Here is a 14,051-nt window from a genome sequence, read left to right on the forward strand (position 1 = left end):
CAGGCTTCAGCAATATGTGAACTGTGAACTTCCAGATGTTCAAGCTGGTTTTAGAAAAGGCAGAGAAACCAGAGATCAAATTGCCAACATCTGCTGGATCATGGAAAAAGCAAGAGAGTTCCAGAAAAACATCTATTTCTGCTTTACTGACTATGCCAAAGCCTTTGACTGTGTGGATCACAATAAACTGTGGAACATTCTTCAAGAGATGGGAATACCAGACCACCTGACCTGCCTCTTGAGAAACCTATATGCATGTCAGGAAGCAACAGTTAGAGCTGGACATGGAACAACAGACTGGTTCCAAATAGGAAAAGGAGTACGTCAAGGCTGTTTATTGTCACCCTGCTTATTTAACTTCTATGCAGACTACATCATGAGAAACGCTGGGCTGGAAGAAGCACAAGCTGGAATCAAGACTGCTGGGAGAAATATCAACAACGTCAGATATGCAGATGACATCACCCTTATGGCAGAAAGTGAAGAGGAACTAAAAAGCCTCTTGATGAAAGTGAAAGAGGAGAGTGAAAAACTTGGTTTAAAGCTCAACATTCAGAAAACGAAGATCATGGCATCTTGTTCCATCACTTCATGGCAAATAGATGGGGAAACAGTGGAAACAGTGTCAGACTTTATTTTTTTGGGCTCCAAAATCACTGCAGATGGTGACTGCAGCCATGAAATTAAAAGACGCTTACTCCTTGGAAGGAAAGTTATGACCAACCTAGAGAGCATATTCAAAAGCAGAGACATTACTTTGCCAACAAAGATCCGTCTAGTCAAGGCTATGGTTTTTCCAGTGGTCATGTATGGATGTCAGAGTTGGACTGTGAAGAAAGCTGAGCACCGAAGAATTGATGCTTTTGAACTGTGGTGTTGGAGAAGACTCTTGAGAGTCCCTTGGACTGCAAGGAGATTCAACCAGTCCATTCTGAAGGAGATCAGCCCTGGAATTTCTTTGGAAGGAATGATGCTAAAGCTGAAACTCCAGTACTTTGGCCACCTCATGCGAAGAGTTGACTCATTGGAAAAGACTCTGATGATGGGAGGGATTGAGGGCAGGAGGAGAGGGGGACGACGGAGGATGAGATGGCTGGATGGCATCACCGACTTGATGGACGTGAGTTTGAGTGAACTCCAGGAGTTGGTGATGGACAGGGAGGCCTGGCGTGCTGCAATTCATGGGGTCGCAAAGAGTCGGACATGACTGAGTGACTGAACTGAACTGATTCTAGTGTTGTAAGTGTACTTAGAGATGTTCCAGTCTCTTTATTTTGTAGATCTTAGCTAGCTCAATAGAAGTCACGCTACTACTTGAGAAACAAGCCACAGAACTAGAATTTGATTTTCTGAAAAGCAGTCTATGTTCCAGGGTGCATGTCCCAGGGCCATTTGCCATGGAAGCCTCTCATGTATCACCTCCTGTAAATTCCATAAGCACAGTCTTGCTTGAGGCTCCCATGGCCTCAAAGGTGTGGTGTTGCTAACACTTGCTTAATAGATCTTCTTGTATCATGTATGTGAGCCGCCCAGTCATGTAACACTCTGCCATGCCTTGGACTGTAGCCTGCCAGGCTCCTCTGTCCATGGAATTGTCCAGGCAAGAATACTGGAGTGGGTTGCTGTTTCCTTCTCCAGGGAATCCTCCTGACCCAGGGATCAAACCCAGGTCTCCTGCAGTGCCGGCAGATTCTTGACCATCTGAACCACCAGGAAAGCCCTCTTGCACCATGGCTGCCCTCTAATTCATTCTCCACACAGTAATACTGTGATAAATTTCCAAATGTCTCCTCTCCCTTTCATGCTCAAAAATCTTATCAGCTCTCCATGTTCTGCAGAGTCAGGTTTTAACTCTGAGGTTCAGTTAACATTTACTGAATTTTTATTGCATATCAGCTTTTGCTTGGTGGAGATTTCACACTGAGTACTCATTTTAATCTCCATAATCATGAGATGTGAGTCATTATCTCGTTTCACAGATGAGGTATTTGAGGCTCAGGGAGATTGAGGTTATAAATCTAGTAAATGGGGAACACAGGACTCAAATCCAAGTCCTTGATCTCCAAGGGCAGGGTCAATGGCCCCATCCTCTCAACACTTTCCTTCAAGTAAGCAGGTCAGATTTCTACTTTTTCACTGAACATGATTTGCAATCAACAACATCTGTTTTTCCTTGTGCTAATCCATCTGCCTAGAAAGCCCTGCCCTCTGCAAAATAGTCTGTGTAAATGCTATACAACCTCCAAACTTAACACGGACGTCTCTCCTAGAGGGTCTTGTCCAATGCCCCAGTCAGAATGACCTTTCTGTCCTCTGTGACTTCATTATAATTTTCAGTTCCATTACTGATTTTATCAAAGACTACATGAAATTACAGCTATTTGTGACTCTATCTTTTTTCTTATATCATATCAATAAGTATTTAAGGTCAGAGTCAAGGTTAATTTCTAAATTCTGATTTCCCCCATAGTATTATGCATGCATTTAAAAAATATTTATTGACCTGAAAGTCAAAGGGACTTTTGTTAGAGACAATTCCTTTTAATGTCTCTGGATAAGGTTTAATGCCTTCTTCAGTTCTTTACTCTTTCTGTTGAGATTTCCCTTTGCATTGTGTGCTGCATGCTAAGCTGCTTCAGTCATGTCCAACTCTTTGTGACCCTGTGGACCATAGCCCGCCAGGCTCCTCTGTCCATGGGATTCTTCAGGCAAGAATACTAGAGTGGGTTGCCATGCCCCCCTCTAGAGGATCTTCCTGACCCAAGGATTGAACCCACATCTTTTATGTCTCCTGAATTGACAGGCAGGTTCTTTACCACCAGCGCCACCTGGGAAGCCCCCCTTTGCAATAGCCATGCGCATATTTTCTTCTAATTTTAAAGTGGCCACTACCATCACTTGTCAGGCACTACTGCATTCATCCATCCATAATGAATTTAGTGAGACTCTGCAAAGGTTTATTCTTTCGTGGTATATTCAAGTAGCAGTGTGAAGAAATCCAGAAGGCATTCTCTTTCAGAAATTCCCTTCCAATCACTATTACAATAAGCATCGCCAAGCTCAACAAAGTGACCTAAGATGTCAAGGCCCCAGTCACTGATCCTCTAGGTCAAGTTCCATCTGGAGTGTCAACATCCCAGTATAAGAAAAATACTCTGTGAAATCACTTGAAATTCTCCTTACTGGATTTGACCTATAACTATTTGTTTGTTTTTCCGGTCCAGAATTCTGGTTTTAAAAAGGAACTCTGAATAATCAGAACAGCTCTTCATTTCAGAGACTAGTAAAGACCCAGCTTTATTTGTGTTGTTAATAGTTTGCTAAGGCTGTCATAACAAAGCAACACAGACTGGGTAGCTTAAATAACCGACATTTATTTTCTCATGATTCTTGCCCAGTAGTCCAAGATCAAAGTATTTGCATGGTAGGTTTCTTCTGAGAACATCTCTGCTTGACTTGTAGATGGTCATCTTCTCTGTGTCCACATACGGTCTTGTGTGTATGTCTATGTCCTAATCTCCTCTGCTTATAAGGATACTAGTCATATTGGATTAGGGCCTAGCATAATGACCTTATTTTTTCCTTGTGCATGCGTGTTCAGTCTCTCAGTCATGTTTGACTCTTTGTGACTCCATGGACTATAGCCCCAGAGGCTCCTCGGTCCATTGGATTCTCCAGGCAAGAATACTGGAGTGGGTTGTCATTTCTTCCTCCAGGGGATCTTCCTAACCCAGGGATCAAACCAGGTATTTGCATTGCAGGCAGATTCTTTAACATTGAGCCACCAGGCAAGCCCCCATTTTTCCTTAATTACCCTTTTGGAGGCCCTGTCTCCAAATACAGTCACATTCTGAAGTACTGAGAGCTAGGACTTCAAAATATGAATCTGGTTGGGTAGAAACACAATTCAGCTCTTAATACCAGTAAGGGACCTTGGCAATCGAGGCGAGCTAAATTTCCACTACAGATTTTTCTTACAGATTCTTTCCATTTCAGTATCAAGATGCAGTGCCTCCTAGCATTATCTCTGGGCAGCCAGTAAGATCGCTGCGTGTCTGTGTTGTGGGCTACAGAAGCTGAAGAAAATCCAAGTAGCTGCCTATTCCTAAGAGAAAACATATTTTCTAAATGTCCAGTCTTTTCTGTGGGGTTGTAGGAAGATGCAGACCACCAATGCATGACAGAGGCAAAGAATCTGCTTTTCAGAATTCTTAGGTACTGTTATTTATTAACCAGATGATCTTAGACAAAGTATGTGACCTCTTTGTGGGTTCATTTCCTTATGTGTAAATTGGGGAAAATAATGGCAACACCATAAAAGACTTTAATGAGCTTTTAAATACTTATTTCTGGCACCCAGCGCACAGCAAGTAAGGGCCAGCATGAAGGCAGAGGAAAGGCAAGAAGTGTTTTGGAATGCTTCTTGAGTGCCCTGCAGTGCACCGCTTGGTTGCTGTTCAGTTGCTGAGTCCAACTCTTTGCAACCCCATGGACTGCAGCATGCCAGGCTTCCCCATCCTTCACTATCTCCCAGAATTGGCTCAAACTCATGTCCTTTGAGTCGGTGCACTGCTAGGCACTTTATTTTATTTTTATATGATGCCAATTTAATGCCATCAATTTGCTTTGTTTTAATAGGAAATAGTTTGTACGATTTTTTTCTTATAAGCATTCTGTAACTATCTTTGATTTCTCATTGATCCAAGATTTAGGAGAGGGAGCTTTAGTTTCTAAGTGGCTGCATTTCTGTATTGTTTTGTGTTACTGGCTGTTAATTGTTGGTTTTCTGTAATATGTACTCTGGGATCAGTTGACATGTGAGATCTTAGTTCCCCGACTAGGGATCGAACCTGTGCTTCCTGTAGTGGAAGTACAGAGTCTTAAGCATGGGACTGCCCAGGAAGTCCCTAGGCACTTTAAATTCATTAGGTACTTCAAAGAAAAAGTCAGTGAAGATAGGAAGTGTCTAAATCACAGCATCCTCTCTCTTGTCCTACTAACCCTGTTACAGACTCTCAACAGGGCTTGTAGGTTGCTGGTGAAGCACGTTCTGAATCAAGCAGACTGACAGCCTCTGAAAGGTCCCTCATGTATCCACTGCTCATCAGTAACTAACAAGCTCCGGGAAGAAGGAAGGGCATCTGCAAAATACCACCACCATCTGCAAAACAAATTCTCCTAAACTGCAAACAGCGAGATAGCATTTTTTGAATCTAGTAGACACAGCTCTGATATAGAAGACTATGTTCTAGAGAATTACTCTATCCCAATGCCTTCCTATTCATGAAAGATAGAAATGATAAATTATAACTAAGATGTAAATGCACTTGTGAATTTATGATTGCTGGTTCTGTAGAGGAAGCCATTTTTGGAAGAGGTTAATTGGTATTCTTAACTAAAAGATTTCTAACTTCAAAATATCAGCTTTTAAAATACACACAACTAGAAAATAATACCAGGGATAAGCGTGGTTCTTTTCAGCCACATGATTTGTATTTGGTCTTTATTTAGATCATTCCACTTGGTGAATTTTTAAAAGGAAATGAGCAGGTTATTTGTTTTCAACTTCCATTGTAAAGGGTCTAAATTACTATAACATATACGTATAACTAGCCACACAATTTGTAAAAAATTCTTCTTTCCTGTGAAAATTACTACCTTATACTAGTAGGCACAGGTGTTGGCTGGCAGATGCAATCAAAGAAGAAAAAGTATAATTAACCAATACGCAATTATAAAAATAATCAGTTAGCAATAAAATATTAAAATAACTGTTTTTTCCCCCTATCAATTTTTTTTTAAGCTCCAATGATATTAAGCACCACGGGAAAGTTTTTTCTTTCTTTGTTTTAACTGTTGAATTTCAAGTGTCCAGAATAGTGCCTAGAGTAAAAATTAGTCTTTATTTTTTAACGGAAGATTGGAGACTTTGATGTTCTGTATATAAATTGGCAGTTTTCTACTTCTAAGAAATACTTGAGAATGCCCATGAAAACATATTTTAAAAGCAAAATAAGTTGGAAGCAACATAACATATATCTATCAGGTTGATTATATTAAGGTATAATCATATACTTTAACTTGCTTACTCTTTTAACAATGATACTGAAATAAGGGTATATTCTGATGTGGAACATTTTAATTTACTTTTATAAAAATCTGATTATAATCAGAATATACATATTATTGAATTTTTGGAAAAGTAAAGCATATGAATGCATAGAAAAAGGATCAATCCAAGAAGAAGATATAACAATTATAAATATATATGCACCCAACACGGGAGCACCACAGTACGTAAGACAAATGCTAACAAGTATGAAAGGAGAAATTAACAATAACACAATAATAGTGGGAGACTTTAATACCCCACTTACACCTATGGATAGATCAACTAAACAGAAAATTAACAAGGAAACACAAACTTTAAACAATACAATAGACCAGTTAGACCTAATTGATATCTATAGGACATTTCATCCCAAAACAATGAATTTCACCTTTTTCAAGTGCACATGGAAACTTCTCCAGGATAGGTCACATCCTGGGCCATAAAAAACAACCTGGTAAGTTCAAAAAATAGAAATCATTCCAAGCATTTTTTCTGACCACAATGCAGTAAGATTAGATCTCAATTACAGGAGAAAAACTATTAAAAATTCCAACATATGGAGGCTGAACAACACACTGCTGAATAACCAACAAATCACAGAAGAAATCAAAAAGAAATCAAAATTTGCATAGAAACGAATGAAAATGAAAACACAAAAACCAAAACCTGTGGGACAGGGTAAAAGCAGTCCTAAGGGGAAAGTTCATAGCAATACAGGCACACCTCAAGAAACAAGAAAAAGTCAAATAAATAACCTAACTCTACACCTAAAGCAACTAGAAAAGGAAGAAATGAAGAACCCCAGGGTTAGTAGAAGGAAAGAAATCTTAAAAATTAGAGCAGAAATAAATGCAAAAGAAACAAAAGAGACCATAGCAAAAATCAACAAAACCAAAAGCTGGTTCTTTGAAAGGATAAATAAAATTGACAAACCATTAGCCAGACTCATCAAGAAACAAAGGAGAAAAATCAAATCAACAAAATTAGAAACGAAAATGGAGAGATCACAACAGACAACACAGAAATACAAAGGATCATAAGAGACTACTATCAACAATTATATGCCAATAAAATGGACAACGTGGAAGAAATGGACAAATTCTTAGAAAAGTACAACTTTCCAAAACTGAACCAGGAAGAAATAGAAAATCTTAACAGACCCATCACAAGCATGGAAATTGAAACTGTAATCAAAAATCTTCCAGCAAACAAAAGCCCCGGTCCAGATGGTTTCACAGCTGAATTCTACCAAAAATTTAGAGAAGAGCTAACACCTATCCTGCTCAAACTCTTCCAGAAAATTGCAGAGGAAGGTAAACTTCCAAACTCATTCTATGAGGCCACCATCACCCTAATACCAAAACCTGACAAAGATGCCACAAAAAAGAAAACTACAGGCCAATATCACTGATGAACATAGATGCAAAAATCCTTAACAAAATTCTAGCAATCAGAATCCAACAACACATTAAAAAGATCATACACCATGATCAAGTGGGCTTTATCCCAGGGATGCAAGGATTCTTCAATATCCGCAAATCAATCAATGTAATACACCACATTAACAAATTGAAAAACAAAAACCATATGATTATCTCAATAGATGCAGAGAAAGCCTTTGACAAAATTCAACATCCATTTATGATAAAAACTCTCCAGAAAGCAGGAATAGAAGGAACATACCTCAACATAATAAAAGCTATATATGACAAACCCACTGCAAACATTATCCTCAATGGTGAAAAATTGAAAGCATTTCCTCTAAAGTCAGGAACAAGACAAGGGTGCCCACTTTCACCATTACTATTCAACATAGTTTTGGAAGTTTTGGCCACAGCAATCAGAGCAGAAAAAGAAATAAAAGGAATCCAAATTGGAAAAGAAGAAGTAAAACTCTCACTATTTGCAGATGACATGATCCTCTACATAGAAAACCCTAAAGATTCCACCAGAAAATTACTAGAAATAATCAATGACTATAGTAAAGTTGCAGGATATAAAATCAACACACAGAAATCCCTTGCATTCCTATACACTAATAATGAGAAAAGACCCTGGTTATTTTGAAGTGAATGACAATTTATTCTTTTTACTAAAAATATGCATATTCTAAGTGAACATATATTGGCTTTTTATGTGAATTAAAAAAATCAGTCAGCAATAGCGGCAGCAATTAGATTAAATCCTTGTGTTTAAAAGCATTTTGAAAACTCATGCAAAAATAATCAGCTTAACTAACTTTACTTCTATAGAACAATGGACTAAGAGGGAAAGATTATGCATTGGCTCAATAAAACCCATCACAAGAATAACGTTAATAATATTTTGGATTCCAGTGGCAGCTTTATTCCAAAGATTGAATGGCATTTTCCTAAGCAGCGTCTCTCTTCTGGTCCTGGGGTGCAATGCAGGGAGTCTACCTCCATCAGTGTGGGCTCTGGAGAGGAGCAGAAACATCTGTGTCTCACTGTGGCATGAGAGGCTGGATCTCAGCTCGTCATCAGGAAACAAAGATGTGTTTAGCAGAGTTTTGCATCTGTTTCTATTCCCCAAACTTGACATGCAGGGTGTCACTAAAAAGTATAAGGTCTGGTGTTTTTCCTACTAGTTTTCATACCGCCATGGACTATAAGACTTAGAAGCACACCTCGTTCTTAGGCTTTATTAAAGCTTGCACTTGATTTAAAAGTCTTCTTAAAAACCATGCAATGGTTTAATTATCTTTATTTTCTTTTCTAATTTCTCAACATGACATACTCTCTGCATTAGGTGACATAGGCTAAGTGCTATTAACAAATAGAGCCTTGCAATGTATAGTGGCCTAAACACTATCGACGTTTACTTCTTCAGGAAAATGGTCCAGGTGGTTCGAGGCAGGGGTATGTGTGGGGGCAGGGAGGTCCCTCAGGGTCCCAGGATGAGTAGACCTGGCCTTCCTCAGCTACAGTTTCTGAGAACTCACTGGGTGTTGACATCCAGCCGGGGGAGGAGTAAAGAGCTGCCAGGTTTCCTACGGGCCCACCCTGAGGGATGGGCCTGTCACTGCTGCCCACATACCATTGGTTAAAACCCAACCATATGGTCACACACCTGACTGCAAGGAAGACTGAGAAATGTAGTCATGCTTTGTGCCAGGAAGCGAAAGAAATGAGTATGATGAATGCCTAGCTAGTCTTTACCATATTCTCTCACATGCTAAGTGTGGGAAAAAAGAAAAACCACTAAATTCAGATTTTCCACCTGTGATTTAGCAAAAGTATGAAGTATATGGAGGGCTTCCTTTGTAGCTCAGTCAGTAAAGGATCTGCCTGCAATGCAGGAGACCCGGTTTCAATCCCTGGGTCAGGAAGATCCCCTGGAGGAGGAAATGGCAACCTACTCCAGTATTTTCACCTGGGAAATTCCATGGACAGAGGAGCCTGGAGGGCTACAGTCCATGGGGTCACAAAACAGACACAACTAAGTGACTAAGCGACAACATGAAGTATATGAAAGGCTAAACTTATCATCCATACGATGCATAGAAGGACGTCTACTCTTAGAGAAATTGGTTCTCTGGGACAAATACAAACAAGAACAATCATTTATCAGTGAAAATGCAATAAACACTTTCAGAATTTTTGATTAAAATATAAAATAAAACAATTTTCATCCCATTTTGTTTCATCATGGGTAAAGGAAACTAATGATGATGACACCCAAATATGTAAATATTTTACTCCATTACCTCCTTTCTCCACACTCACCAATAGTAACAAGGAATAGTTAGCAAAGCGAGTTATAAAGAAATGAAGAGGGGCAATGGGGGCTCACTGTGATAACTCAATAGGTAGCTTGTTGGGTCTCAGATTTTTCTGATCTGTTGGAGCTGGCAAAGAAGTGGGTATATGTAGAATCAATAGATAGGGAGATAAATCCTTGATTTAAAATAATTTTCCATCTTCCTTTCCTCTTGCATAGGTTCTACAATATTCACATAAATGGGGATATTTCTTCAGAGCCAACAAAGTGCGTGTAGATGCCAGCACAGATCTCAGCCAGTTAATAGGAACCCACTGGAACCTTCCAAGAGGGGAAATTATATAGGAGCTCCTTGTCCATTAATCCTGACAACACCTACTTACTGAGGAGCTCTCATCATGGTAAATAACGGAAATGAAAGTGAAGTGAGGCGTAGTCTTATTCATTACATCTAATCCAGGGCCAAGCATAGCCTATACATTTAGAAAGCTCCACGGTAACTCCCATGAGCCTCATGATTGAGCACCACCACTCTCATAAGATAACTGCCAAGTGAGGTAGTGGAGGGTGAGTCAGCTCTAATATGAAGGGGAGACCAATCAGATGGCTAATGATATTTAGGGCAGGATGAAAATCAAGCTCAACAAAGCATTTCTCTATGAAATGTAATATGATTGCAATGAATGTTTTTCAATGATGCATTTTGATCAAACTAGCTATAGATGACCAACCAAAGTGCTCTTTGGGGTCAAGAACAGATGAAAATTTACATAGAGACAAGTCACTCTAAAACACATGAAATTTGGCAAAAATGAAAACAAACAGCAATATCACCTAGACATGGATTGTCTAGCTGCTTGAAACAAAGGTGACTTCTATTCTTCTATATACAGAGGAAAGCCCTTTCCTGTGTATTGTGGGCTTTATGTGTATGCCATCCTTTCCTGGTAAGAGTCAGGTACACTCCTTTCCTTCTATTCACCTCTTTTTATTGAAACTGACAAGCAACAATGAATTGTGTAACCATAATGGAATTCACATATTAACCAGAACATACTATTATAAGTTGGGCGTACTTCAAATATGTGAACAACTTTAAGTCCAAGACAGTACTTAACTTGCAAACATTGCTTTAAAAATGCAAGTTACATTTCCTGTTTTAACAGCTGAGCTTAAATGCTTTCAGTAAATATTGCCTTTTTATATTTTCCTTTCTGAATTGTACCCTTCTGTCAGGTATTGAGTTTGTCAGCTGAACTATGTTTTCAACTGACAAACAAAATACAAGCTTATTTTATTCAGTTTGGTCAGATTCCTAAGTTTTTTCAGTTATAAATTTCACTATCCTCCTTCTAAACTATTTCTTATGTATTTTGCATTGTGATTACAAAACTACGCTCTGATAAATTTTTATAAAGCTCATTTTATTCAGTTTGGTCAGACTCCTAAGTTTTTTCAGTTATAAATTTCATTATCCTCCTTCTAAACTGTTTCTTATGTATTTTTTGCACTGTGATTACAAAACTATGCTCTGATAAATTTTTATAAATGTTCCATTCAAAATTTACTGAGTAAGAAAGAGGCGTGTATGTATTTAGAGATATTCGTCAGAGTACAATTTAACACATAGCCTATACTTTTTCAATGGAAATTTTGCTTTGACTCAGCACGATGGTACATCATAAAACCTATGCATATTTACAAAAGCCTACAAATTAAGTAATTCATATTTGGATAAATTTAGAGTTTAAAAGGGGTCTTATATTTACCTGCCCTCCAGACACGAACAAGTATGCCATAGAAACTGATACAAATGCTCTGAGAAGCCCTGTGTCATCTTTGTCTCAGAGACCAGCCTCCCATTCATAGAAGTAAAGGCTAATGACTGAAGTATAAAAAGTTTGGCCCCTCTTACACATGGAGTGCAGTGACATTCCCAGTCAAAGTTACAGGAAACTTGAACCACCTCTTAAACCCCAATTGATTCGTGTTTTCTTCCTTCTCCACAGGTGGGCCTCCATTTCCAAATATAGCTTTCCACTCATCAATGTAAAGCAGTAGTAAAACGATGTAAAAGGTCATAATAACAACATAAGGAAATTCAACTGAGAAAAATGAGTACTTCGAGATTTTAAAGAAATTGGAACACTATTTGAAGGTCTAACTTTCCAGTAAGTCTCATGGGCCCAAATTCTATCTCCTTTAAATTTGGTTCTTTGGAAAAAGATAACTCAGTTTAATGTATTTCCTTAAAGGTCACCTTGATTGAAATTTAAAATAAAGTTTTGTTTTTTGTAGCACAACGTATTTGTACTACTATACATGGGAACAGTGACATGTTGGATTCTCACTGTAAAATTTTCCATATTAATTGAAATTGAATTTTCCATATTAATCGAAAGCCTTCAAATGAGGAAGGGCACTGCAGCATTAGAAATTGCATGTCTAGGTATGTCTCCACTTTTACACAATCCAAGATGCATAAATTGGAGCAAACTGAACATGAGTAACTCAGAATCATCTCCATGTACCCTTCACCTGCTTGGTTCATGCCCATTGTCTGTTCCCTCCATTCTCTATTCCCTGCAGTAAGAGAAAAATCAAAGGAAGCACTAAGCTCGAGTGATATTACCCTCATTGCAGGTTCTTTTGAGAAAAATGAAGATCTTTTTTTTTTCTAGTTCAATTAAACTCTTTCAAAGTCATGTGATTGGTAGATTGCTTATAACTACCAACACCACTCTGCCCGGGCACTTTCTCTTTCAGCAACTCTCCAAGACTCTCCCAGCCACGTCAGGCATCAGCCTCTGGGCTTTTCCCAACCTCTGCAGTGATTGTGCTATACTGTAAAGATCACTTGTCTTCTCATTTGTCTCACTCCTCTCTCATTTGTCTTCTCCTCCTAGATATCTGGCACCTGGAGAATCCTGCTGTGCACACCTAGAATAGATTCATAGCTCAACAAAAGCTAGGTGAATGAATAGACAAGGTGACAGCCCAAAAGTTAGAAAAAGTGATCTGGGCTTAACTGTGTTAAGTGATCAGCTGGATTCCACTCTGTGATAACATGTCAGGGAGAACTGAGATTGCAACGTTTCTGACCTGGGGCAGCAGAGTTACTTCGATGTCTTCAATGAATTAAAAAAGTCACTTCATTCCTGAGAGCCAGTCAGAGGCGCTTACTGCTCTCTGCTGTACTTAGGCATTTGAAAGTAAATTTCTGTATAATATCACTCAAATAATATGTTTCTTTTCTTGAACACTTGACATGGCAAAAAGTGTCCCCTACCGATCCTCCCCAAAAAGCTGAGCATTTATAAAAAATGTTTGTGTTACTTCTTTTTCTATTTTTGTAACGATATGCTTTAACATGTACTGGACTGGCCAAAAGGTTCACTTAGGTTTTTCTATAACATCTTATGGAACAGCCTATGGTAAAATCCGAACAAAATTTTTGGCCAATTCACATATGTCTTTGAAATAGAATGGTAACTATAAAAAGTTCTAGGTAGGATAAGAAACTGTCTCAGTAATGAAAAGAAAGAGTTTCAAGATCACAGGTATATTTACATTTTACTCTGAAAGAATAAGAAATAGATGTGCAGGGACAATATTCTGTTACCAACCCCTAATCATAAGTGGAACTTTCTGCAAATAAGTGCTATTTCATACTCGTAATTGTGAATGTTGACACGACCATCTCTGTGCTGTGTGGTTTATGAGTACATAAACCTGTCTGCACATTACCAAATCCTGTGATTCGGAATACAAAATGTCTTTCTGTTTTCCCCTGCTTTTCATCTCCACTACCTCTGCCTAAGTTCTGATGTATACAGCTTTTTAAAAATACAGATTTTGGGATTTAAAAAGGTGCTCACCCATTGTAAAAATAAAGGTAATACACACATGTATCCCCTGCTTTCCAAAAGTTCAATTTATGCCACTTCTTTTCATGAAAGACCTACGTTAGGAAAGGCTTTTTCCCTAAAAGCAAAAATCCTCTTTAGGTTTCTTTTTTTGGTGAGCAAAAACAGGTACTAACATAGGAGTTTCAGGAAAGCAAAATACTATAAATTGAACTTTCAGAAAATGGGGAGTACTCTTTGGCTTCCTCTATTTCGATTTACCAAAGACTTCATTGGAGAGCTCTACTTGTGGATAGTGGAGAAAACCTGTATGTAAAAAGGTATCTTTACAC

At 38.5% G+C, this 14,051-nt stretch overlaps 1 protein-coding gene across 1 annotated transcript in view; it reads right to left on the reverse strand.

The window, feature by feature from the left end:
- The window catches only part of CPED1 (cadherin like and PC-esterase domain containing 1), a 326,305-nt gene that overhangs the window by 23,568 nt on the left and 288,686 nt on the right, over positions 1 to 14,051 (reverse strand).

Source organism: Bos mutus, chromosome 4 (assembly GCF_027580195.1).
Source record: "Bos mutus isolate GX-2022 chromosome 4, NWIPB_WYAK_1.1, whole genome shotgun sequence".
Taxonomy (NCBI): Eukaryota; Metazoa; Chordata; class Mammalia; order Artiodactyla; family Bovidae; genus Bos; species Bos mutus.